This window comes from Lissotriton helveticus, chromosome 7, assembly GCF_964261635.1.
Source record: "Lissotriton helveticus chromosome 7, aLisHel1.1, whole genome shotgun sequence".
Lineage (NCBI taxonomy): Eukaryota > Metazoa > Chordata > Amphibia > Caudata > Salamandridae > Lissotriton > Lissotriton helveticus.
The window spans coordinates 753034989-753062124 of NC_136068.1; the positions used below are offsets into that span (position 1 = coordinate 753034989).

A 27136-nucleotide genomic window follows, 5' to 3' on the forward strand; every position below is an offset into this window, starting at 1 on the left:
CATGGTAACACAGTCGTACGGTAAAATGTCGCCTGTGACTCCCTGTATACGAGTTAAACATATCCGTGATGTACTCTTCATCTTCCTTCCTTTCTACCAGTGTCCTTGCTATCTTGTCGATCCCTGCTCGCTCATCTTTGCTTAGTCTGCTTGTTCTTGCAGAACCAACCCTTCGGGTCTCAGGGTCGCCTAACGTTGTCGTTTGCGTAGTATTTAATACAAGGAGTTCGGCCGGCACAGAGGCCATGGGGGCCGAAGCTGTGGCGCTACCCTCGTTTGTACCTGGGGGTGGTGGGTGCTGTGCTAAGGGTTGGGAAGGGGCATATGGAGGGGGCATGTAGATGATCGGAGGACCTAACAGCAGATCATCGTTGGCTCGTTGTTTCGAGGGTAAATCAGGGTAGAGCATGGAGGACGTTCTAACCGGACACTGGCTTGATGTTTCCATTTCTAGTTTCTGTTTGGCTTTCTCTCTTTCCTTTATCTCTTCTTCTAGTTTCTGAGCAGCTAGGTGGGCTGCTTTTCGCAGCTCTTTTCCCAACCTACTTTCAGTTTTCTTTTTACGTTGTTCAGTTTCTTTGCGCCACATGCCGAAACTATCAAGCATAGTGGGCGTTGTCTTGTTTTTACCAAGGGCTGTTTCTAGCTCGTTTATTTTGTCATCATCGAAGGATCCTATCAGTGGCCACTGACTTTCTCGATCCTTTTTCGTATATTTATGCCACAGCTTGTTATAGGCTATAGCGATCAATCCATGCTTCATGAACATGTCCTTATTAGGGGTGCCTTCCAGTGGAGCCGGATGGTTCATCTCTAATAAGCGGTCCGGGCTAAACAGGCTACCAATCAGTGGGGAGAAGACAGGCATGACGGATCACAACGGGGACAAAAGTCAGCACTGCCTATCTTATCACTGCGTGCAAAGACTAGACAGAATATTTCTATTCTACGTTGTTTGCAGGCAGTGAATACCTCATGAACCAATATCGAATAGTCAACATTCGGTCAATCAAACAATTCAGTGGGGAGAATAAGTAGGCCCGCAAAGGTCTGCGTTACCTACCCTTTCACTATCTGTAAAGGGGGGGGGGGTGCCTTTCCTGTTTGCAGACAGAGAATCTCCAGAAAACAATCCGTGAACAGTAGTTCGGGTTCAAATAATTAATCAGTGGGGGAGAAAGATAGGCACGACGGCTGCGTTACCTATCCTTCACTGCTTGCAAAGAGAGAGCCTGTTGTTTCTCCGTTTGCAGACAGCGAATCTCCAGACAAATCAACAAAGAGTAATACTAGTATTTTCCAAACAATCAAACAATCATTTCGCAATTTGTCGTGTTTACACGACCTTACCCGGACCGCATGGACAGTTTCTTGTCTTCCGAATCCAGCGCCCGATCGTCCTCTTTTCTTCGTAATCCTCGTGGCACTCCTGATGGTTCCCAGTCAGGACCGTAGATCACTCGAGAGAGGTCTGTTCGGAACCAGTGAAGTTCGGATGATCGGCTGTCAGACGAGGGTCTATCGGACAGGTGCACTCCCGATCGTTGCAGTCATTCACTCTGTCGTCAGGACCTCTCCCACTGGATCCACGAGTCACTGATGGGCCCCACGTTTGGGACGCCAATTGTAAAAAAGGAGTTTGGGGCAACCAGTAAACAAAGATCCTTAAGTATTGCCCGGCGGTGTCGCCTCTTTAACCCACAAGATATTAATCAATGAAGAGGCAGGCGCTAGAGACTGGAAGGCAGGAAACAAGGGTTTATTCTCTCCGGAGGAGAACACATCAGTTCGGACAGCAAGTATCGTCACGAGGTGCTCTAACCGCATCTCTGAGGCCTGGCCTCTTATACACAGGTTTATGATCTTTATTGCAGGTAACACATTCTTGCAATGCTTTGAAGTATGAAAGGACATCCTCGGAATCTCCCCTTCAGGCCCGTTCCCACACACATTTACAGTTGAAGTCCCCACCCCGGTCACAACAGGTGATGATTATCGCGCAGCTGGACATTCCGCCGATTCACGGAATGTGTGGGATTGATCGGATCTCATAGGGTGGGGGCTTTGATCAATTCGAGGGTCCTTTAATGGGGGAAGCTTCCTACTGTACGGGGGGGCAATAAACAGTATCTGCAGAGCCAGGTGGCGGCCTGGGAACGAGGAAGACAAACGGGCACACAGGAAAAGGGGGTTTGTATCAAAGGGCCTGGGACCATGAAAGGAATGAAGGGAGGTGTCGCGCTGGGAACAGGATGGGATTCTGGGGCAGAGCTGCGCTGAAGAGGGGTTTACGACCCAAGGCATGTGAGAGCGGGGGGGTTGTCAGCGTGCGGGGGGATGCCTGCGAGGTTGAGAGAGAGAGAGACGCGCTGGCTATCAGCGAGGGGCAGGGAGACCATGGTGCTCAAAATGGCTGCCGCTTACGTGCACGAATGGGTTCAAGAAGAGCAAGATGGCGCCGATAATGTTGACGTTTGCAGCCTAACTTTTAACAATTCGGTTGGCACACTAAGCTAAGCACAGATTTTTAGCTTGTGCGTTTTTAAGCCACGCCCTTAATTACATCGACCATGTCCCTTTAAGAGAGCACCCAGTTTTTTCATCCCACTTAAACCCCTGGCCAAATGTGCTGCTAGTTGCCAGCATGATGTTTTAGCTCCATCAGCCTGGAAATTATGTTCACTTTTGCCACAAACTGACAGCATTGGGTATATGGGTTTGTTTTCCCATCGAACCCAATAGCTATTCTGATATTGGGTCAATAATGCTCACAAATTGGCCTGTATGAGGCATAGTGCTTTCTGCATTACATACATGTTTAATGCATTTAAAACAAACAACACTTCCAACCTTTCACTTTAATTTTTGGAGGTGCCCTGCTCATAGACCCAAAAGAAGCAGATTTATTCTGACATCCGTTAAAAGCCTGACTTTAAATGCCCCTTACAACTATTGGTACTTTGTAGGACTGGCTTGTTCTCTACATCTGAAGCCGCCACCAATTTAATAAAAGTGAAAGGGTCAAGATTATATTTTTCAAATTTAGCACTGGTAGAAGATGAGACGTAGAATGGCTGTTTCAAGTAAGTAGATGTAAGTAAATTGGATTGATAGGAACTCCTTCCAACATGGTACTTTAACCAGACTTTAAAAAACAAATAGGCCATAACAGGAAAAAAAACAGACAGTTCACAACCATACTTGAACATTGAGGACTTTAACAGTGGTATGAAACTTTATACAGATAGGGAGAATAAAAAACAACAGACAGCTAAGTTTGTGAAAAAATGTTATTTATTACACTATTAACATCACCTTGTCCTACAATTACAGCACTAAATCATGGAATAACAAGTTACAAATTTAGAAGTTACTCATGCACACTAATACTTTTAGGAAAGAAGGAACTTTGCAAAGCATGACAACTATCAGAAATAATTTGTTACAGTAAGCTTTCATTTATAAGCTTTCATTTCATTAAAAATTGTGCAGTTCCATTAAATGTGATGTTACAGTGTGAGAAAACATCAGAAATATTTATTTTCATAATTTGATCTGCTCTGCTCCCTGGTATCTACAAAGAAGGATTGTCTTCTATTTTTACACACGTTTCTGGCTCATTTATGTATTTGTTAGATATATTTTTCTTGGTATTGTCACCTGTATTTGCTAGTACGGTGGACCATATATTTAAATCTTCAGATGAAGCTTTCCAGTAACTCTGTACACTGGTTTCACTTTGGTGGCCAGTGACTGCCATAATCTGTCGAGCTTTTTTCCCGAGAGGCTTCTTGAAATACCAAACAGAGGCACTTGCAGCATCCTCCACAGCAAGTTTCATTGGTTGAACATAGAAGCACGTGCAATCTCTAGGCAATTTGGAAATATAACATTTCAAAGATTTCACAGGACACATATCATTGCCTGGCTGGGCATAGATGTGACCTCTGTTTTGGTGTCTTAATTTCTCATGTACTTCTTTGTGGTTTTTTGTTTGTTCATTAAAAGTTAAGGTTGCATACTCTTGGTTGTTTTCATCTACTTGGAAGGTGAAAGCATTTTTAGGCAACTCCCGTAATCCTTCCTGCCACTTCTCGCAAGGTGTAGTTGGGTATAAAAAAACAACAACTTTGTACTGCAGTGAAATAGGGTTATCATAGTTCAAAATACCACAGTGTTTTATCAATGACAAGTCCTGTGCTGAAATAAACTATTTTCTTATACTGATATCTTTGCCTTCTCTGCGTTGTTTTTTTTTTAATTACTACTAAAACATTGTTAGCGGGTGCAAATACAGCATCATGCATGATATTAACAGCTCTGCTAAAGGGAGGATTATTAATTTGTCTATTTAGTTCAGCCCTCGTTGATGTAAGGCTTTGATTACTGTAACATTCCCCCTTAGCATTTGTTACCTCTGCATACAAATGTCTCAGAAGGCTTCAGAGTTCAGGCAGTGGTTTCATCTCAAAATCTGGCATATACCGATTTTCTACCTACCAGTCTCTGAATATTTGAGCCACCCATTTTGTTGCTGTTCTAGTGTTGGTTTCAGCCCTCTGCTCTTCAAGTATATCCAGTTCATGTGCAGCAAAGTTTTGGTGACGTTTTCCAGGCATCTCCATTTGTCCTCCAGCAGATTTGTTTACCGATTAATCAATGGAAAGGTGTCCAAATAAATTGAAAGATATTTGTTGAGGGTTTTCACAAAACTGTACAAATCTTGGAGGATTTGCCATTGCTACTGCTCAGCCCTTCACCTTGGCTTGACTATTGAGCTAACTGTGATTTTATGGCAAGGCCCGGAGAATAATATTATGCAGCATACCTTTATTGCTCCTCAAACACAGCAGCAACAAAACACTAGAATCAGAACATTAATAAACTCTAGAACGTAGAACATGCATATATTCATAGAACTAGCAGCCATCTTCCTCTTTTGTTGCTGCTCAAGCACAGAAAAGTCCATTCATATCTTATTTCTTACATTAATGTGGTATGTTTGGAATAGAGTAGTTTGATTAACAGTTGATGTGTTTCAATGATGTGTATTTGTTGATTGAGAGCTGGTTTTGTAAATATCATTAGGATTATTTTTAAAGTACTTAAGAACAGATTATGAAAGTTGTTTTTTAAGGGATTTATGGCAGCGTGTAGAAATGAGGCGTGTGATTACGCAGTTTTAAAAGAATTCAATTGTGGGCGTTTTGAAGGAGTATTTAAGTATCATAATAATGTTACAGTTGGGGTTGTGATGTTTAAATACAGCGTTTTCAGATCGCCTGCGGACAAACTGAGCGCAAGACTGGTTACCATTAGCGCTTGAGCGGGATTGTTTGAAGGCTGGTCTCAAGCGCATGTGAAGCGAGAGGCAGGATCTTTCCTTCACAGCGCTCAAGCAGGATTGTTGAAAGGCTGCGCTCGAGCGCGTATGATATTCCTTGCGTCTCCTGTTTCGAGGAGCGCAAGGGAGATTAAATAAAAAGGAATTATCGAGGACGCCATACTTACTCAACGTACGGTCATCTTAGGTGATTGGGAATAGAGGAATCTATTTACAATACGGATAAGGAAATTGACGCAGAGTCTGTCAGAACATGAGTCAATTTCTGACAGACTTCGGTCAGGAGTCCAGGTAGAGGTTGCTTTTTTGGATTGCGCTGTGAGCTTTCTGGTAGTAACAATTTTGGAAATTATTGTGAGGAAAAAAAAACCAGGTGTGTTAATAGGTAATAGCAGAAGAAGGAGCTAAAAAAGAATATGTTTTGTGAGGTGTTTTGTGTTAAAGGTTTTACTTTGTGAGGAAGATCTTAATTAAATCTGACAAGATGTAAAATGCAGAAACAGGTTTTGAGGAGAGGATGAAAATATATATGGAGAAGATGTTTGAAGAAATGTCAGCATCTCTAGATAAGAAAATTAAGAGTAGTGTGGAGAAAAGTATGTTGAAATGAGACTCAAGAAAGAGGTCTGGAGAGGAGGATAATTTCTGGACAACAGAGGAAGTTGAGGTTGTTGCAGGAATATCTGGTCAAAGCGCTAAAAAGATGCAAAAAAGAAAGCATGGGGAAAGAAAAAGAAAGGGAAATTAGAATGAACGTAAGGTTAAAAAAGAAAGTGCTATGAAGGCAAAAGAAGCCCTAGAAATGCGCAGAAAAGGAAACACAGTGTTGTGGCTTGTGATTCGTCATCTACAAGTGGTGATGTAGAGTTGACGTGCACTAAAACAAGTTCTGAGAATTCAGATGTGGAGGAAGTTCCACACAAAAAGAGAAAGGTGGCTGAGAAGGAAATTAAAATAGAAATAGGTGATTTTGTGGACCCACAGGGAGAGAGTTGTTTGATCCTCTACTGATTCAGCACCCTCTGTCTCCTCAGTGGACTCCTGCTGAGCACATGGCTAAATATGTCAGATATTGGATAAGAGAGATTCCGAAAAAGATTAGAACTAGGTTGAGATCAGAATGCCCAAGGCCTTGTTTGGGCAGTACAGTGGCATATATGCCAGAATTGGATCAGAAAATTATGGCTTTTCTGAATAAATCAGGCAAAGATCCAAGAAGGGGTCTGGATAAAGGACTCAAAGGATGCCAAGATAGGCTGTTGGATGTGCTGGGTCCTCTTACTACGATTTTTGATTTTGGTGAAATGGCGCACTCTAATAATACAGGAGTGGAGGTAGTTGAATTATGTCAGTGGGTACAGAGGGTGATTTGCCTTCTGTAGAACTCTAATGAAGCACCATGTGTGGAAAGAAGGAAAATCATCCTTTTTAAAATTGATCCTAAGCTAGCAGATTTGGCTAGCAAGGAACTGGCCGAACAAAGTGGAAGTTTGCTCTTCGGTGATTAATTTGTAAAGGACATGGCAAGGTATGTGGGTACCTTTAACTCACTACAGAAGGATATTCATCTGCTTTTCGGAATGGCCGGGAGAATGCGGGGTTGATTCCCCGGCCATGGACTGGGCATTACCAGAAGTTCCTTTGGTAGAGGATTTAGACCCTATGGAGCGAACTATGGAGTAAACTATGGCTATGCGCAGAGGGAGCAGGATAGTTTTCACCCGCAGAGGCAGAGGGCAAGGTCAGGAGGCATGCCTACAGAGGGAAGATCAAGGGGTGCCTCAGGTAGGTTGTTTACCAGACCCTAGTTCTATCCAAGTAAAATTGGGCTGCAGACTAGCCCAGTTTGTTTTAAAATGGAGAAAAATAACTCAGGATCCTTGGGTTTCGGAAATAGTGGCAGGTTATCAAATACATTTTATACAGATGCCAATACAAGAGAGGACTCCCGCTATTTTAAGGTTTTCAATAATGGTAATGAAAGAAGTAGAAATGTTGGAAGCAAAAGGGGCGATAGAGCCTGCTAGGAGGGTTCTAGGTTGTTTCGTAAGCAATTTGTTCTAGTAGAGAAGAAGGAAAAAGGCATGAGGCCGGTAATAAACCTAAGGGAATTGAATGATTGGGTATGCTACAACCATTTCAAGATGGAAGGAATTCATATGTTGCGGGATTTGCTGAGAAAAGGGAATTGGTTGACCCGGTTAGATTTGAAGGATGCTTATCTGACCATTCCGATGTGTAAGGAACAAAGGGACTACCTTCAGCTCAGGTGGAAGGGAGTGCGTTGGAGGTTCAAAAGTCTCCCATTCGGATTGACATCAGCTCCGTGCTGTTTTACAAAGGTGATGAGGCCAGTAGTGGCATGGCTGAGGTCTGGGGGATTTGTTTAATTGTTTATCTGGATAATATTTTGATTATGGCAGAAGAGAGGAGTTTGGCAAGGTAGTAAACAGAATTTGCAATAAACGTTCTGGAGGATCTGGGTTTTGTGGTGAACAGGGAGAAGTCATATGTGGAGTCCGAGCAAGTGATGCATTTTTAGGTTTTCAGAAACAGACATTGGATTCTGTGTTGAAGTTACCTATGGAGAAAGTGAAGAAAATTCGGAAAGAGGTGAAGAGAGTGAATAATGCAAAGTGGATTACTTTGGGGCAGTTGACTCGTCTGTTGGGTCTGTTATCAGCATTGATTGAAGCAATCTTTCCTGCTCCCCTTCATTACAGGGCATTGCAGAGGTTGAAAGCTTTTCATTTGAGGCAGGGGGCAAAATATTCACAGAAAGTGAGAATGAATCAGGAAACTCAGGAACAGTTGGAGTATGGAAGCATGGAATGGAAGGGCTATATTTGGAGGTTCCAAAGATAGAGCTGGAGTCGAATGCAAGTTTGCACGGTTGGGGAGCAATGTGTGGCACAGTGTCCACAGGGGGACAGTGGCCCAAGGAAGAAAGAGAACTGCACATAAATTGTTTGAAGCTACTGGCGGGGTCGTTTGCATTAAAAAGTTTCTTGAAGGGTCAGGTGAAATGTTGTGATCTGTTGAAAATGGACAATTTGTCGGCAGTGCGTTATGTGAACAAGCTGGGGGTCCTCGTCGAGGGGCCTAGCGGAGTTAGCAAAGGAATTTTGGAGGATTTGTTTGGAGAAGGAGATTATGGTTCAGGCTCAGTGTATCCCAGGATTGAGCAACGTAGAAGCGGATTGGTATTCAAGGTACCTCAGGGATGTGAGCACTTGGAAGTTGAACAAGTAAGTTTTCGAGAGGTTGCAACAGAGGTGGGGTCCTCTGCAGGGGGATCTGTTTGCGGACAGACTGAATACTCAGTTGATGGAATTTTGCAACTAGAGTCCGGATCCGGAAGCAAAGGGGATAGATGCTTTTCTTCAGGAGTAGAAGCTGGGGAGGAATTATTCATTTTCTCCGTTCTCTATGATTCAGAGAGTGTTAACAAAAGTCAGGAGGGAAGAGGCGGAGTTAGTCCTGGTAACGCCATTTTGGAAAGCACAAGTATGGCTCCCAGATGTGGTGAGTTTGTTGATGGAGGACCCAGTCTTGTTGCCGAACTTCAAAGTTGTAAATTTAGATGTGCAAGGGAATGTACGTGAGTTGATAGTGTCAGGTCAGCTGAGACTAATGGCTCGGTTGATTTCAGGAGAGTTTGGCAGATGCATGGCCTATCAAAGGAGGCTGAGGATCTCATCGCGGGATTATGGTCTCCAGGGACAACTAGGATCTACAAATCAGCTTCGAGAAAATGGAGTGGTTGGTGTGTTGAAAGGGGTTTGGATCCCATATCAGCACCTCTCGTGGAGGTGGTGAACGTTTTATCGGTTCAGTATAATAGTGGTTTGGCATATATTACTGTGAATGTAAGCAGGTCTGCTATTTCAGGAGGGCATGTTCTGGTAGATGGAATGCCTGCGGGACAGCATGCTTTGGTTAAAATGTTGGTTAAGAGTGTTAGGGTAGGTTTGCCTCCAAAAGCGAAGTATGGTGTTCTGTATGATGTTTCAGTAGTTCTGAAAGAGCTGGACAGTTTGGGTGCATATTCATGTTTGTATCTGAAGAGTTTATCTTAGAAGTTGGCTATGCTTCTGTGTTTGGTCTCCTTTAGGAGGGTTTCTGATATTAGGGCCCAAGAGGTGAATTCTAGATGTTATCAACCGGAAGGTGTGTGTTTTGATTTGAGGAAGACGACGAAGACTATGTCAAGGACTATTTTTTACCCTCTTTTGGAGGGGCATAGTAATTTGTGTGTGGTTAGTTGTCTTAGAGAATATGAGATGAGGACATTGGTATTAAGGCAGAGTGATTCTTTGCAGTTGTTAATTTCTTATAAGAAGCCATTAAAGGCTGTTTCGGCACCTATCTTGGCGAGGTGGGTAAAGGAGGTTATGTGTAAGGCTGGTGTGGATGTGAGTTTTTTGGGACACACTCGGTAAGGAGTGCTATGGCTAGTAAGGCGTTTAAGAAAGGTTTTAATTTGAGTGGTATCTCGAGAGCGGCTGATTGGTCAAATAATTGAACTTTTAAAAAAATCTATTTTAAACCTGTGGAAAATGTATTGGAAAGAGTTTTAGATAAACTTTGAACCTGCATAATATTGGCCTCTGGACCTTGCCATAAAATGCAGATTTTCCACAGTTTTAATGGGTAGAAAATCATGATTTTATTAAAGGCATGGAGGCTAATAGTATCCCTCCACTGACCCGCCCCATTTTAATGTTTGTTTATATCTTTTTGATGTAGGTTAAGAAGATTTGGACAATGGAGATAAGTGCTGGAGAGCGCCAAAGGTTTGGACATTTTGGCCCAGCACATGGACATATGTATTTGGACTCTGTTTATTTTGCAGCAGTTAAAAGAGGAAGATGGCAGCCTGTTCTATGAATATATGCATGTTCTACATTCTAGAGTTTATTAATGTTCTAATTCTAGTGTTTTGTTGCAGCTGTGTTTGAGGAGCAACACAAGTATACTGCATAATATTAGCCACTGTGCCTTTAATAAAAATCATGATTTTCTACCCATTAAAACCATTGATAATCTGCATTTTAAACAATAGAATGGATTGCACTTGGCAGCTTGTGGAGTTTAGAACATTTAGTTGAGAGGGCCTTTACCTGTGAATACTGATCTCTGGAGCTGCAGTGTCTTCAATGGAGCTCTTAACATTCCAATGCTCTAATATGCTGTATAAAGGTTTAGTGCTGAAAAGGATTAACTACTCGAGTAACTAACAAAATAACTAACTTCTTAGTGCACTATAAATGAATGTCATCACACTTTTGGCATACTAGTTATGTTTTGCTTGCACTAGGTCTCTAATAGCATACTATTGTCTAGTGCTCAGTAACATCTGTTGTAGCATCTCAAAGCTATATCCTTTGTTGTCACAGTATAAATGCAAGTCAGTTGACGGTATTTGAAGTGACCTTGGAATATTCTGTTGTTGCCTTTTTGCACCTTGCACTTTTCTCTGGCGCCATAACGACTTTGATATATTTTGTCATTTACCAAAAATGCTGCTTTGCAATTGACACTTTATCTTGTAGTGCCTACTTTTATAACGTTTCCAATTTTAACTTTTGTTTTTATTAAGTACTATTGAGATGAGATGTTCATTTGTGATGGTTTTAATTAACTGTACAATAAAAATGTACATTTACCTTGACCAGTGACTAGTGCATGTGCATTTGAACCTTTTCGAAGAGGCTGGCACTTGTTTGCCTGTTTAGAGCATAGTTAGTTACGCTGTAGTGAAGCTGTTCCAAATAGCAATGACCTGTTAGGTGATGTCTACTTCTTAGTTAACGAAACATAACTGAATCAATGCATACAGCAGGTCCCCAACTGACAGCAGCAGGGCTTTTAATATGCTGACTTTGAATAATACCTATGCGAGAATGTTGTGAAAACTTGCATATTAACTCATTCACCTACCTATACATTTCACCTATACAACCAGTTGCCAGTACTACTCTTGAATGCTTCCCTGTGCAAGATGTGGAATACACTGATAAACCATAGCACACTAGGTAGGTGAGCATTCATCATCCTATACTAGTAAACAAACGTATATTAATTCTAAAGGTTTGGCTGTTTCTTCTAGGAGTTTTGTACTTTTAAAATACTTATGGAAATCACACATAGTCATTTACCACCTCCTGCTCACTCTTTAGTGTGTTAGCTACCTGTGTTGTACCTGTCCTGTATGTGTGAGAGATTTGTTTTAGGTTCCTTCTGCTACTGGCAACTGTCCTTAACTAATGTGTGCCAGAGAAGGTTGCGTTGCTGTTAATCATGTTGTTCCTTTGTTGTGTTATGATGCTCGGTATAAAACATTCCTCTACACATAAGAAAAAATGATTTACATTGCCAATGCTTGTTTTAATGCATGATGAGAGTGAAAGAGTGAATATATGACCAAAGTTTACTTTTGTATTTATGTGTAGGTTTCTACACTGCAAGGCGGTCCTTTCGTGTTTTTTGAAGGTAAAAAAATCAGAAACTCACTAGCATTTTGTGCCTTTTGTCATTTATTGATTTGTATGCATGAATGTGATAGGATAGTGTAGTTCCATAGTTAAAGCAAGAGTTGACTAGTGTGCTATCCACTGTTGGGTGATTTTCTGCTGTGATGAATGGTAGGATCTTTTTGATAACTTTATTTGACGGAATGTGGATTTAACTACTTATCCTATTAGAAATTGCAGGCCACTCCCGCGGCCCAGACCCTTGTTTTTATTGGTATTTTGTCTATTTCTCCATGTAATGTGGGTGCGGGCAGAACGAAGATACTTTCTTTGACAGGTGATGAAGACCATGACAAAGATTTCTATTGTGGAGCTGCCTAGTTTAGATCTGTTTAGAACTATGCAGGACTCAATTGACTCAAGGGCTTTTGTTGCTGTTATGAATTGTATTTCCTTTTCTGAATGTGTGAACGAGGAATTGTCAGGTTCTTAGCGGGCCCTTCTGTAGTTCTAAATTAATGTTGATCAGAAGTAAGATAGGATAGCCCCTTGGGGGACTCGGGAGGTAACTCCCAATCGAACTCTAAGCACCTAACTGTTAGAATGGATGTGAATCATTTTAGAGACGTATGTCTAATTGTGCCACTGACTCCAAATTGTGTAGTCTGATCTTGTGGTCCAGTGTGTTGAAGGCAGCTGAAAGGCCTAGGAGTATTAGTATACCTGGATAATATTGACATTCGGGATCATCCTATACCTTCACCATGGCCTATTTGTAATGTAGTTGGACCAGCTGTCAGATTGGTTTTCATCCAGGATGTTGTTAGTTTCCAGATGGTTTTGATGTTAGACAATTATTGTTTTTCTCTGATTTTGAAAATCCCAGTACGGCCAGTAGTAGTTGGGTTATGTTGCATCAAGCATTCGTTTTTGGTAAGGAGTGTTTAGGGAGTGTGTGTAGACTCAATAATGACAACTGTCAAAGTGAGGCTAAAGAGACTGTGGTTTTTAGGCAGTGGCCACAGGTAGTGGTCATTTGACTCCCTACTTGGTCTACGAACCTAAAGATGAATGAGAAACTTAAGTTCTGGGTGTAATCAAGAAAGGATGAGATGGTAGGGCAGGTGAAGTAATTATCAATTATCTTCATTTCTGGACTTTTCCAATGAATGTTAATCATTGTGAGTTCTACATTTATTGGGGTGTGGGATTGTTTCTTTGGTGCATTTTGAATTAATCAGCCTTAGCACTGGTTGAAAATGACCTCTTGGCAGTTCATGGCTTAAATTACTCTACTGGTGTAGGGTTATTTTTTTTGTCTGACAAGATGCCTTTTAGGTAGGTGTTTCTTGTATACTTGAGGACTTAGGAAGTGCCATAAGTTGGTGATTTGCATTAGGCTGTCTCTGATGTGCTGCACTGAAGTTTAAAGGGCTTAGGGTATTAGACAACCAGTGATTCTGTTTTTCTTTGGCTCTATCTTTCTCAAGGCAGTGCAGGTGTCAAGTAAATACCCTAGGGGTAGAAACTCCAGAAGAGGTCTGTGAGTCTGGTATTGTGAGCTGAAGCCATGGATTTAGCCAACCAGGTTTGAAAGGTACTCGAGAATAGTTGCATGTTGGCTGGGGTGTTTTTATTGGTGTGCAAGAGTAACAGAATAGAGGATAGCATTGTGGTCAGACCATATGACTGGAGCACAATAGGCTACTGACAATCGGGCTGTATTCGAATATTGAGTCAAGGCAGTGGTCTTTAGCATATGATGATCTAATGGTTAGAGACTCTTCATGCAGACACAGAATCTAACGTGATCTTCAACGACCCTTATGACGAATTCATCCTTGACCTGAATGACCATGATCTGGACGACTTGGATTTTAATGCCCTTTCGGAGGCTGACTCTTCCCCCTCCTCTAAAGACACCATTTTTGACCCTCTGGGTGGCGAAATGTTTTCCCCCAACAACATCTCCACCCTAACAGTTCTAGATGGTTCCCGCACGACCATGTCGCCAAATTTATTACCAAATGGCTCAGAAATTCGAGAGAGAGAGAGAGAGAGAGAGAGAGAGAGAGAGAGAGAGAGAGAAACACGCAATACCATGAGATCAGAATGTCCTAGGCCATGCATCGAAGACAAGGTCTGCCAGACCCCCAATCTAGATCCTGACCTCATTCAATTTTTATTCAAACTGGGTAAAGATCAATTAATTGTTTTAGGTCTGCCATTTCCGCAGGACATTCTCTTGTCAGCGGTAAGACGGTAGATAAGAATGTTATCATTTGTAGAGTTCTTAAAAGTATTAGACTAAAAAGACCTCCTAGGCCTAAATACCAATCTGTGTGGGATGTTAAACTTCTGCTTGACCTTTTTTGCTCTTGGCCTGACAATTCTCTTCTTAACAGGAAATGTCTTTCTATTAAACTTGCCTCTCTTTTTTGCCTAGTTTCTTATCGCAGAGTTTCCGATGTCAAAGCTCTAGATATCTCTAATAGATGCTATGACATGTTTGGTGTTAAATTTGAAATCTTTAGGAGAACTAAAACCATGTCTGACTCTATTTTTTATCCTCGTTTTGATTTTTGCAAAAAACGTTGTGTAGTTGATTGCATGAAGGAATACGATTCCAGAATGAAAGACCTTCGTCCTCCTAATGCCAATCAACTTCTCGTTTCTTTTGTCAAACCCTTTAAACCATCTCATCCTGTTCTATTGCCAGGTGGGTTAAAATGGCTATGAACTTTGAGGGTATTGACCTTTCCGAATTTCAAGCTCATTCTCTCAGAAGTGCTATGGCCAGCAAGTCCTTCTGGTCTGGTGGTAAGTTGGATGCTATCCTTAAGGCTGCTGATTGGTCTAATGCCTCTACATTTGCTCATCATTATTGTAAACCTATTGAACATGTTTCCGGCGTTGTTATTCAAGGCTACCAACATCCATAATGTAGCCTCCTTGTCTTATAATGAAATTGTGATTCTGTTATTAACATGACCAGAGAATCTGGATTTCATTAAAGACACGGAGGCTAACATTATCCCTCCCGTCCCTCCCTTGGACGGAGAATTTATTCTTTAGATTGTTTTTCATATGATATTGTTTATTTTTGCTCTACATTTGATGATCTTGTTAACTATTTGCATATCATATGTTATTTTCTCTTCATGTTCAAGGTTTTTGGTAAGTTTGTTCCAATCTTTGACCTTCTTCACTTTATTTTCAGATAATTCGAACAGACGGATCTCCATGGATTTACCTTCGCTTCCTTCCTTGGTTTTCAGCTTTTGCAGCACCCTTGCTCCAAGTTGCAGCTTGATTCTACTGACTTTCTCCTTGTTTCATTGCATTTAAAACAGGCAGCTCTACTCTTGTTCATGCCTTATATTGTTGCTATGCTGTCATCACAGTCTTGTTCTTGTCTTTATGATGTAAGCGGCTGTTTGTGAGTTGCATAAAGGATTAATGCATAATGTTAGCCTCCGTGTCTTTAATGAAATCCAGATTCTCTGGTCATGTTAATAGGAGAATCGCAATTATTTGTCAATGCAAATGTGGCCTAGGATGGAAATTGCCTGTTGTGTGTGATGGGCAGAAAAGCTGTTCTTATAGTGGTGTTGTCTTTGAGTCAGTGTGATGCATGATCATCCGATGGGGAAGGGCCAGGTCATTACTATGCTACTGAATTCCAGGTGATCTTGGATGTTTTTAGTCTTTTCAGGGAGAGAAATTCATAATTTTGCTATCTGTACAGAAAAGGAGGTTCCACTGATGCATTTTATCTTACACAGAGGGATGTCATCTGTGGGGATGTGTATTCTTTGATGAAGGTTGGGCACTGGGAATAAATTACTCTGTAAGTGTTGGACTTTGCCCTTTTTGCAGGGTCATCCCTGAACTTGTTGCCTTCCTCCTAGCCTTTACTCTGACATGGTGTTGGTTGTTTTAGGACTCTGTGCACTTTAGCACTGCTGTCCAGTGTAAAGTGTGTGTGCTCTCTGTGGTAAACATGGTAAGGTTGGTGTACACCTGTTTGGCGTTTTTAATTTACCTATCATTCCCCAGTAATGTGGTATCTAATATACCCGGGCCAGTAAATTAAATGCTACCGGTGGGCTTGCAGCCACCCACCAAAGTAGCTTTTCAAACCTGTCTCAGGCCTCTGCCATTGCAGGGCCTGTGCGCGCAGTTTACTGCCGCTGTGACATTGCATGTAAAAGTGGTTGCCACGTCTGTGACCGTCCTTTTACTTCATGTCAGTTACCCCTCAGGTTGGCCCTAGCTAGTCCTCTGGGCAGGGTGCAGTGTAAGTACAAGATAGGACATGTACCTTAAGTGGGTGACATGTCCTGGTATTGACAAACACCCATTTTGGTTTTTCACTGCTGTGAAGCTGCCCTCTCATAGGACTGCATTGGGGGGGTTCCCTGATAAGTGTTTCAGTGATAATTCCTGATATGAGAGGGGCAACGTGGTCAAGTTTGGTATGTTTGGAATAGTGATAATAAATGCTGCGTAATGGTGTGTTCAGATTTATGATCACTATTTTAGAAATGCCACTTGAACACGTTGGCATTTCTGTGTGCTATGTGTCTCTGCCTGCATGATGTGTATTGCATGTCTGGCTCTGGAGTGACAGGGGTGACAGGGGCTTGGGAGGTGTGTGGCTCCAGGGTGGGCAGGGTGAGTCAATGCTAGGCTGAATGGGTAGATCTGCATTTGGAGAAGTGGGGGGAGTAGCCCCGACCCTGAATAGGTCTGTTCCTGCCTTGGCTCTGCCCCCCTGTGGTGTGTCTGAGGACCAAGCCCCCACCTGACAAAGGAGGGTGTGAGCACTGTACACAAAGTGCTCCAGTACCCCCCAGAACAAGTTGAGACTGGTTCCACAAGCCCTGTGCCAGGGCATAACAAAGCCCAGCCGTGTATAAGTATTGGGGCCGTGACCCCATGTAAGGTGTGCTGTGTGTGTGCTTACTTGTACCTGCTGGGCCCCAGGAGGATCTCTGCAAATAAAACTCTGAAATGGTATTTAATGCTTGCCTATAAAGCTGCTTTTAATGTTTGCAATAGCCTTGCGTAGTTCTGATTGTACTCAACTTAACGGTTGATAACTGTACTATGAAAAAGCAATTGCTCACATCATGTGTTTCACTTACACACTTCAATAATCAAATGCTTTTTCTAATCAAGTCTATAGCCCTGATGGTAGACTTCATGTCAAAGCTAGCAAATTGCACAATATAAGTTCATTATCCTAATGTAGATTCCTAGAAGGATAAACAAGTCCATTTCTATAAGTTATACAAATGTGTTAAGATACTATTTCTTTGGTTGCACATTGTCTTTCGTCAAGGATAACTTCTAAAAAGCCGTTTCCACAGCAACTATGCCTCACAATTGCCTAACAAGGACGTGTTGTTCCTTGAGGGACTTATAATCAAAGCATTCAGGTTGGCCCCTACAGTCTACAAGTCTTATAGTGACCACAGTGGGGGTGACCACTGCGCCTTCGGCCTGGTCACCCCCACGCTCCTGTGCCTGCTGCCGCTGCCGCAGCCCCAGCCTCCCGAGGGCCGCCGAGCCCACACCAGCTTTTACCGCCGCCCCAGCCTCTCGAGGGCCGCCAAGCCGGCTCCAGCTTTTCCCGCCGCCCCAGCCCGTGGCCCCGCCCCCCGACAGCCGAGTGGCTCGCGCTACCGCCTCCCCGCAGACCCTCCCGACCGGCTCCCTTCTTATGACGTCCCCAGAGCGACCGCGCAGCGGACGCGCGCAGCGGACGCGCGCAGCGGGAGCACCGATTGAGCGCCGAAGGTGCGATAAAGGTAAGCCCGTCTACGCCCGTCCGCGCCTGGACCGCGCCCAGCGCCAGGACCCCTGGCCCCCGCAGACCCCAGCCCACCCGCCGGACGTACGACGCCGCCACCCTCAACGCACTCAACGCCGGCCGAACCCCTGGATGCTACCGAGCCACCCCGAGACGCACCCACGGACCCTTCATCTGCCAGTCCTGCAAGTTCTCCTGCATCCGGACCTGCACTGCACCAGCGTCCACCAAGCAGAACACCAGCAGCAACCACCTGAAGTGCATCCTGCTCAACACCCGCTCCGTCCACAGACACGCCGTCGAGCTCTGGAACCTGCTCGACACCACAGACCCAGACGTCGCCTTCCTCACGGAAACCTGGATGAACGCCTCCTCAGCGCCCGACATCGCCATCGCCATCCCGGACGGCTACAAGATCATCCGGAGAGACCGCGTCAACCAGACAGGAGGAGGCATCGCCATCATTCACAGGAACACCATCCGCATCACGACCAACACCGACGACACCATCGCACCCGCCGAACACCTGCACTTCCAGATCCACGTCAACCCCAAGACCACCCTCAGAGGCACCCTCATCTACAGACCCCCGGGACCACGCACACAATTCAGCGAGGACATCGCCGACTTCATCAGCCCGCTCGCCCTCCCCTCAGCCGACTACATCCTCCTCGGGGACCTCAACTTCCACCTGGAGAACAACGACGACCGCAACACCACCACCCTGCTGGAAAACCTCGCAAACCTGGGACTCAAGCAGCTGGTGACCACCCCCACCCACCTCGCCGGACACACACTCGACGCCGTCTTCTCATCCAGCGAAGACATCGCCTTCAGCCACGCCACAGGACTCCACTGGACGGACCACAGCTGCGTCCACTTCACCTTCAGAAGAACGACGATCCACCACCACCAGCAACAGGTTGCCCGAAGAAGCTGGAACAAGATCACAGCCGACCAGCTCGCCGCTTCCCTGAGTCAGCACCCTCCCGCCAGCTCAGCGAACCCCAGCCAGGCCGCCGACAACCTCACGAAGTGGATCAGCAACTGCGCGGACGAACTCGCCCCTCTGAGGACCCCGCCCAGCAGACCCGGCAGCAAGAAAGCCCCATGGTTCACCGACGAACTCAAGAGCTCCAAGAAGAACTGCCGAGCCCTCGAGAAAGTCTGGAGAAGGGAACCAACACCGGACAACATGACCACCCTCAAGCTTGCCACCCGGAAGCACCACCAACTGATCCGCGCCACCAAGAAAACTGCATTCAAGGACCGGCTGGACAACAACGCACACAACTGCAAGGAACTCTTCAAAATCGTGAAAGAGCTCTCCAACCCCAACGCCGGAAACAACGACATCACCCCATCGCAAGACCTCTGCAACTCCCTCGCCTCCTACTTCCACAACAAGATCGCGGACATACACAACAGCTTCAGCATTCAACCATCGCACACAACGACCGCAGCAACGCCGCCCACCACCACCCTCCGCGCCTGGACTCCATTCAGCACCGATGACACCGTCCGCATGATGAACTCCATCCACTCCGGATCTCCGACCGACCCCTGCCCTCACCACGTCTTCAACAAGGCCGACGCTGTCATCGCACCCCACCTGCGGGACATCATCAACACCTCCTTCGACACCGCCACCTTCCCGGAGAGCTGGAAGCACGCCGAACTCAGCGCTCTACTAAAGAAACCAACAGCGGACCCCACCGAACTCAAGAATTACCGCCCCATCTCGCTCCTCCCGTTTCCAGCCAAAGTCATCGAGAAGACCGTCAACAAACAGCTGGCCGCCTTCCTCGAGACGAATGGATCCCTCGACCCCTCACAGTCTGGCTTCCGAGCCAACCACAGCACCGAGACCGCCCTCATCGCTGCCACCGATGACATCCGAGCCCTGATGGACAACGGAGAAACAGCGGCCCTCATCCTCCTAGACCTCTCCGCGGCATTCGACACTGTCTGCCACCGCACCCTAGTGCAGCGCCTCAGCAACGTCGGAATTCAGGAGAAGGCACTGGAATGGATCGTCTCCTTCCTCGACGGAAGAACACAGAGTGTCCGTCTACCACCGTACAAGTCAGAGGCCACCGAAGTCATATGCGGCGTCCCTCAAGGATCCTCGCTGAGCCCCACCCTCTTCAACGTCTACATGAGCCCCCTCGCGCCCATCGCACGCCAACACAACCTGAACATCATCTCCTACGCCGATGACACCCAGCTGATCCTCTCCCTGACCAACGACCCCGCCGCTGCCAGAGCCAACCTTCACGAAGGGATGAAAGATGTAGCCGAGTGGATGACGACCAGCCGCCTGAAACTGAACTCAGACAAGACGGAAGTCCTCATCCTGGGCTCCTCGCCCTCCGCCTGGGACGACTCCTGGTGGCCCCCCGCCCTGGGCACCGCACCCACACCGACAGACCACGCACGCAACCTGGGCTTCATCCTGGACTCCTCCCTCTCCATGACCAGACAAGTCAACGCCGTCTCCTCGTCATGCTTCAACATCCTGCGCATGCTACGGAAGATCTTCCGGTGGATCCCCATCGAGACCAGGAAGACGGTCACCCAGGCCCTCGTCACCAGCCGACTGGACTACGGCAACGCCCTCTACGCCGGAACCACCGCCAAGCTCCAGAAGAGACTCCAGCCGATCCAGAACGCCTCAGCCAGACTCATCCTCGACATCCCCCGACGCAGCCACATCTCCGGACATCTGAGAGACCTGCACTGGCTCCCCGTCAACAAGAGAATCACCTTCCGTCTCCTCACCCACGCACACAAAGCCCTACACGATCAAGGCCCGAGCTACCTCAACAACCGCATCAACTTCTACGCTCCCAAACGCCACCTCCGATCAGCCAGTCACGCCCTCGCCGCCGTCCCTCGCATCCGAAGAACGACAACAGGAGGAAGGTCCTTCTCCCACCTGGCCGCCAAGACCTGGAACTCCCTCCCTCCCGACCTGCGCCTGACCCAAGACCACCTCTCCTTCAGGAAGAAGCTCAAGACCTGGCTGTTCGAGCAGTAGCAGCACCCCCCCCCCCCCCCCCCCAAGCGCCTTGAGACCCTCCGGGTAGGTAGTGCACTCTATAAATGTCCTTGATTGATTGATTGATTGATTATAGAATTCCAATGGCTCCTTGGGACAATCAGTCCTTCTGAAAATGGATGGATGAAGGAGCACTTTACAACTGAGCTGGTTCCAGAGAAGAAACAGCGCTGCACAATAAAAAGAAATCACAATGTGCAATTTTACCTGTGGCATTCAAAGTTAATGCGTCTCTGTTTAGGTTAAGGCACTTTATCAAAAATTAGTTTAGTAATAGTAAAAGCGTTTCATATAGCGCATCATCCCTCACTTCTGCCATTACTAAATGCAAATTATTAGTACTAAATGTATTGATTCCGGAAGGGTAAATGGTTGACGAAGCTGTGCCATGATTTTAACTCGTGAATTTGAAATCACTTCTCAGAGGCGAGCATCAAACTCGCTAAACTATTATGCCAGGTATGAATGTGTATGAATTGCCTAAGACAAAATCACGGTCACCTAATGGGAGTTTTTTCCTATTCAATTCTGGGTGCATTTTTCAAGCCATTTTACTATAAATATATAAATTAACTGAAACTGAAGTCAGTATATTATAGGTTTTTACATTAAGATTTACATACCGAAGCAAAGGTGAGATAAGAAAAAACCTCTGAAATGTAGCAGCCAGTTATTTCTGGCTGCTAATGACATATTAACAATGATTGTATGCACTCATTGTTCGGCTTTTTTTGTTACTCCAGAAGGAGCAAGCACCTGAGAGTAGCACATTACATGAAAATTAATTAAAAGCCAGAGGCAGGCATAGGGTAAAGGGCAATGCAGTGTTTTCAGAAAGTAACGATAATAGAGGCGATGCTATTAATACAACACAATAACCAATTGACAGAGCAAGTGCAGCAGGAAATGTGATGAGTAAATACGGCAAGGCAATTGCACAAAAAGCATAAGGCTTCATGACCAATTTAATGCAACACTCTGAAGCACACGATGGAAAAAACACACGGTTGTATTGTATAACGAACTGTGGAAATAAATAAGCAATACACAAGATACCATATTCTAGTTCAAGCCTATGAACAGTCTTTTGCTCGAGCCGCATTGTAAGTTGAACTGCTAAAAGCATTGGCATAGACAATAGGTGTTTCGTTTTGTTACTCTAAGTGTACGGAAACTGACAGGCATCTTTGTGTGCATTGCCCCTAACTATCATTGAAAGGAATTCCCATAATGTACAAAACATCTTTGACTCCAACAATATAGAAGCTGGGGATAGGGTCCCTTGGCTAAACATACGTCAGAAGCAGAATTAAGCTATGACCGCAAAGAAGTGTGCTATGAAAATGAGTCAGAAGATGAAGTCTACACTGTAATTGGTGAATTAAAAGGCATGCACAATAGAATATTGAATTAGGTACTTTTGAGAAAGGGCCACCACTATTGTTGCTTTTTTAAGAAGGTGTATATGTGTGTGCACGACTTTGAGAACAACCCAAAGAGGAAATCTAACAAATGTCATCATGACAACAGAGTAAAACAAGGGCAATTCATGAATATCACTATACCTATATGACAGGGTAATGCATCCGAAAAGATGGTACTTCGTAAATAAGAAAGTAAATCAGCAATTTAAGTGGTATTTTGTCTGCAACGTAAATATATAAAAGGAAGCACACTACGTTTTAATTACATAAAGCAAACTATGCATCATGGAAAGATGTGAACATCCTCAAAACTCCAGGGCATAGACTAGCAGCCCACTCAGGGATTAGCCACCCGCGACAAGCACATGAAAGTCCATGGCTGAAAGGGCTGACCCAAAGCCAACTTTCTCTCTATATGAAGTCTTCATTGTACTTTTTAAACAAATTGATTGCAAGATGTCCTACATACTTAAAAATGCTTGATCAACCCCAACCTTACCGTCCATACGAACATGTAAACTCCGCCTCACTTGGTCATTAGGTACAGCTGAATTTTCATGATGGGATTTTAATCTCTCCAGTGACTTTGATTAAAATGTAATTCTACATTTTTCTTATATAATGCTTAGTTTGTTGAATTATTCTTGAATTCCTAAACTATTTTGTTTTTAATTCTTGTGCCATTTGCGCTCTCTTTATTGCAGCAGCAGTCCATGCAGGTAACAACTGTGGAGCGTTGGGGCCGTGTTGGGTAGGAAAATTAATTATTTATTTAATTTTCCCTCTGCATCATCCCTCGAAATACCCCCAAAGCACCCCCGGCGACTTACCGCTGTTACCTGCACGGACTGCGGCTGCTTTATTGTCCTTGATGGTGGCGGCCAATTAGTTATTTATTTCCTTAGTTGTACTATTGGTTGTTTGCTTTGCTACACCACAGCCCTTGCACACATTTATTTGGATGTCTGGCCTGCTGCTGCGGCAAAGACATCAAAGGTAAGCTAACAACACCTGTAGGGAACCCCGATTTAACTTTATGAGTAACGTTTTTGCTGCACGGGAACGTAGTCACAGCTAACGTCAAGACTTTGGCCCCTTTATTCCAAAGTTTACCAGTTCCACTCCTTGCAATATACATTAATATATTTCCAAAAATTAGGAAGACGGTATGTACGAGCTGTCAATATTTTCTTTCTCTGTTACAAAACCTAAAGACAATCATATGTAAGAGTTTGTTGGAAATTGTTAGTGGACCTCAGAAAACACATAAGCCGGCAGGAATCTCCAAAAAAGCAGGTAGATAGAAAGTAGGGGTAGGTGTAACTTGTGTGATTTGCTGTAGCCTACTTACATATAGTTACGGCAAAATTACTCCAGATTAGACAGAATTAAGTTAGAAAAGTAACCCAGCATTTAAAGCTATTTTCTTAGCCCAAAACGCTTTCATACAAAATTGACCCAGGGAGGTATTGTGCGCTAAGAAAAGAGCACAAATGCAACTGAACACAAAGAGCAGCAGGCGCTCATGCTCCCCGTTTATTGTTCCTGTGCTTCTGTTTTTTTCGTAACGGGCATAATAGACTAATTTTCAGCAATTTTGCATAAAAAAAGTAACGCAAAATTCCCAAAACTAATCTGATTACTCCATCGTAATTAAAACGGAGCCAGAGTCTAATAGAAAGTTTGGTGAACTTGGGGGCATATTATCAACGACGAGTGATAAATTTCGTTAAACGCGTCTAGCGCGCATTATCGCCGTATATCGCTGGATCACATCGCCATATTAGCGGTGTATTTTCAACGATTGCCAACAGGCGATTTCCATCAATATCGCATGAAAACCAGCAATGTGAGAACTGTGCTCAAGAAAATTTTGTAAATAGAGAGAATTGGATGTAATCTTATAATCCACCTCCCATTATGCACATATCTAAGTCTAGAATTTTGCAGACGTAAATTATAATGTAATTATGATAATATGCCCCTTGGTTTGCCCAGACTCCTACAAGAATACTGTAATATTTATTTCCTTCCCCACCCCTTCCTAGAGAAGCCACTCAAAATCAGATGACTTGTAGACGAGCTCAACATGAGTTGGGCAGGAGCAGGCTAACACCTCTTACCATAAGCCTGTAGTGAGACTGAAGCAGATTGTATGGCACCGATGGCACATAGATCCCTTGAGCACAGGTTGGGGCAATGCACCAATTGGCTTGCATTCATACATTTTTTTAGATTTGATTTATTGCATTCAATTGCACTAAACAAACGCCCAATGGCAGCCATACAAACACCTTTTCTAGTTCATGGAATGGTATTAGGCAAGCAAGCACCGAAGTTTACGCATGTATTTGCCACATTTCATTTAAGTATCATCCCAAAACAACATACAACTGATAAAATGTCCTTGGTGTGTCAGATTACCTGACAAAAAAAATACGTCACTGCCCTCTGAAAGAGCGCTCTAATATGAGCATTTCCTAAATTACTTGAGCCTTTTATAGCCAGGATCATCGGTGTAGTTTGATGGACTAACAGTAAACACCCACAACGGTATTTTCAACTTGAAAAACAAGCTCCTCAGTTTTCCTTCCTGTAACGTAAATGCCGTTATTTCGTTTCCATGGCGCGAGCCCCGGGCGTCAGAGCGTCAGAGCGCGTACATGACACGCGCGTGTGACGAATTAGAACGCTGTCCGCCTTTGTCGCATAGTACAGTGTGAATCATCCTGCCGTTTTGATTTGTGTGAATAATTTTTGAAAAAACTGCCCCACAAAACAGTCTCTGCTTGAACACGAAGAGGTTTTACAAACACATATTAGCCTCGAGTCGATGAAATAAGCGTCCGGAAAGTCGATAACTTCTGCTATCTGATTGCGCTATCGATTTCAGAGACCTATGTGCGCCGAACACACACATCAACTTGTGAAAACAATTAGTCCCCCCCCCACCCCCCTCCCCGGTAAGGGGACAGACTGCCACTCCATCGCTATTGGAATCGATTTTTTAACAGCACAGGTTTCAAGAGAAATTTTACAAGCCATGTGTTACCAGTGAGTACAATAGACACCTTGGCCAGTGTGGGATCATTTTGTCGACTTCACACTAGGAGACCTGTCATATAAGAGTAATTAATTCATTAGTGCACAAGCCACAACACTCCGTCCCTCTCACTTTAACGGGTATTTTTGTATAATATAGACTGTCACAGTAATAGCGCACAGCCTCTCTTCGAAGGCACAACAAAAGTGAACGCTCAATCAAATTTAAATCTAATTTTCTAAAATGTAGTTTAGATTTAATATTCCAAAACGCCGACATTTAAATACGCTGTTTATTTTGTCGCTAGTTGTTATCTAAATTAATACAGCTATTATATAATATGAGGCTGTCCTTGTTTCTTTTTATTTTACATGTTCTACATTCTAATGTAAATGCTGGCACAAAACGCATAAAAAGCCGCTCATTGCTCTAAACTTTGACATAAGCCACCTTATAATGGCAGTCATTTAGTCTCTCATAACAAGGCGTCACGAAAGATGGACAAAAACAGAGTGCACGAAATATTTTCCTTTTTTGTAAATTTTCAGTTAAGCAAGGCAGCTCACTCACCTGACACACAGACGCAGAAGTCTTCGTTTTCTTTGCAAGGTATTAATTGCAGGACGTGCAGCAGCTTCTCCTGTTTAGGTCTGAACACTTCGCACTCCAGGGCCGATTTCAGACAGGCGGCCATAGCTACACTGAACACTTTAGAGATGGGAACAGCGCGAGCTGCTTTGCAGCCCAGTCCTGCGATCACCAGTTTCCATCGCTCCTGGTCTCTGCTGCCCTCGCCGCCAGGTGATATGTGACTTCATTGAGATTGCTTTTCCTCTAGACCTGGAAAATCAATCCTTCCGATCGCCTGAGACATCACTCAGACTTGTATTGAATCACTCTATAAACGTTTGATGGAGGGTACTAGATGTTTCCCCTCAAGCCCTGGTGAAGGTGGTGCAATTCCCTACTGCCAGCTAAATGCATGATCAGTTTCTGGTCGGTTACATTGTGGGCAGTTAAATTGGTGCGGCTAATGGGGTGTCTTTATCTGAGGCTACCAGCGTATCTGCATAGAGTGCAAGACATTTATGAAGATGAAAAAAGTGAAATAGGAGGTGATTACAGATGAGGAATGATTGCTGTACTGAACGGTATCAACTAGTTCCTCCCCAACTCGATTCAGGTGCGATTAGACCTTTGAGTCACCAAAGTGTGGCTCAGAGAGGGCCCTGTGCACACAATGGTTCACACACATATGTGCAGCCCGATCCCATGCAAGGGTAAGGAGGTGCGGGACTACTGTACAACTTTATCAGAGCAGTGGTCTGTGGAACATGTTGGGGTCAGTGGGAAGGATGGGGCCTGACTGTGCAGTGATCGTCAACTGGGGAGAGGATATGGAGGACGAAGGAGTTGCAAACATGTATTGTCAGCCATCAACTCCAGAAAACTAACAGGCTTTCTTTATTTGTAGTTTGTGAATTGTAAGAAATTGGGTTATTGGTTGTGGAAGGTCGAAGCTCCACTCAGGCAACCAACACAATCCTTGTCAGGGTGAATCACAAAAGTTACTAAATTAACCGAAGCTCCACCCTCTGGTGGCATGACACAAAAGCAGTCAGGCGTAACCTAGAGGCACTGTGTAAAGTATACATGGAGTCAACAAACAGTAATAAAGTGCAAACATAACACAATAAAAATCCCAAACCAATTTAGACAAGGTAGAGTACATTTTATTACACTAAATGATACCAGAATGACAAAAATCCAATCAGTTGAGCCAGAATTATCCAATTTTATTTGTGAAAATGACACTTAGAAAAGTGCAAAATACCATTTGCGGTCATCTGGTCACGCTACACTGGGGAACCCTGATGAAGCACTCTGGTCAGATACAGGGACCAGGTTAGTCCCACTGAAAAGTTACTTTCTGAGTCTGCCACAAACAGTTCTGGTGGCTTTTGAGGAGG

The 27136-nt window shown here is 44.3% G+C and overlaps 1 pseudogene across 1 annotated transcript in view; it reads right to left on the minus strand.

Annotated features, from left to right (window-relative positions):
• LOC144769263 (exocyst complex component 1-like pseudogene) overlaps positions 1-25860 on the minus strand; it is an 85723-nt pseudogene extending 59863 nt beyond the window's left edge. Inside the window, exon 1 of the transcript XR_013598686.1 lies at positions 25737-25860. The product of XR_013598686.1 is annotated as an exocyst complex component 1-like pseudogene (transcript). The remainder of the gene's footprint in view (positions 1-25736) is intronic.
• Between the last annotated feature and the right edge of the window lie 1276 nt (positions 25861-27136).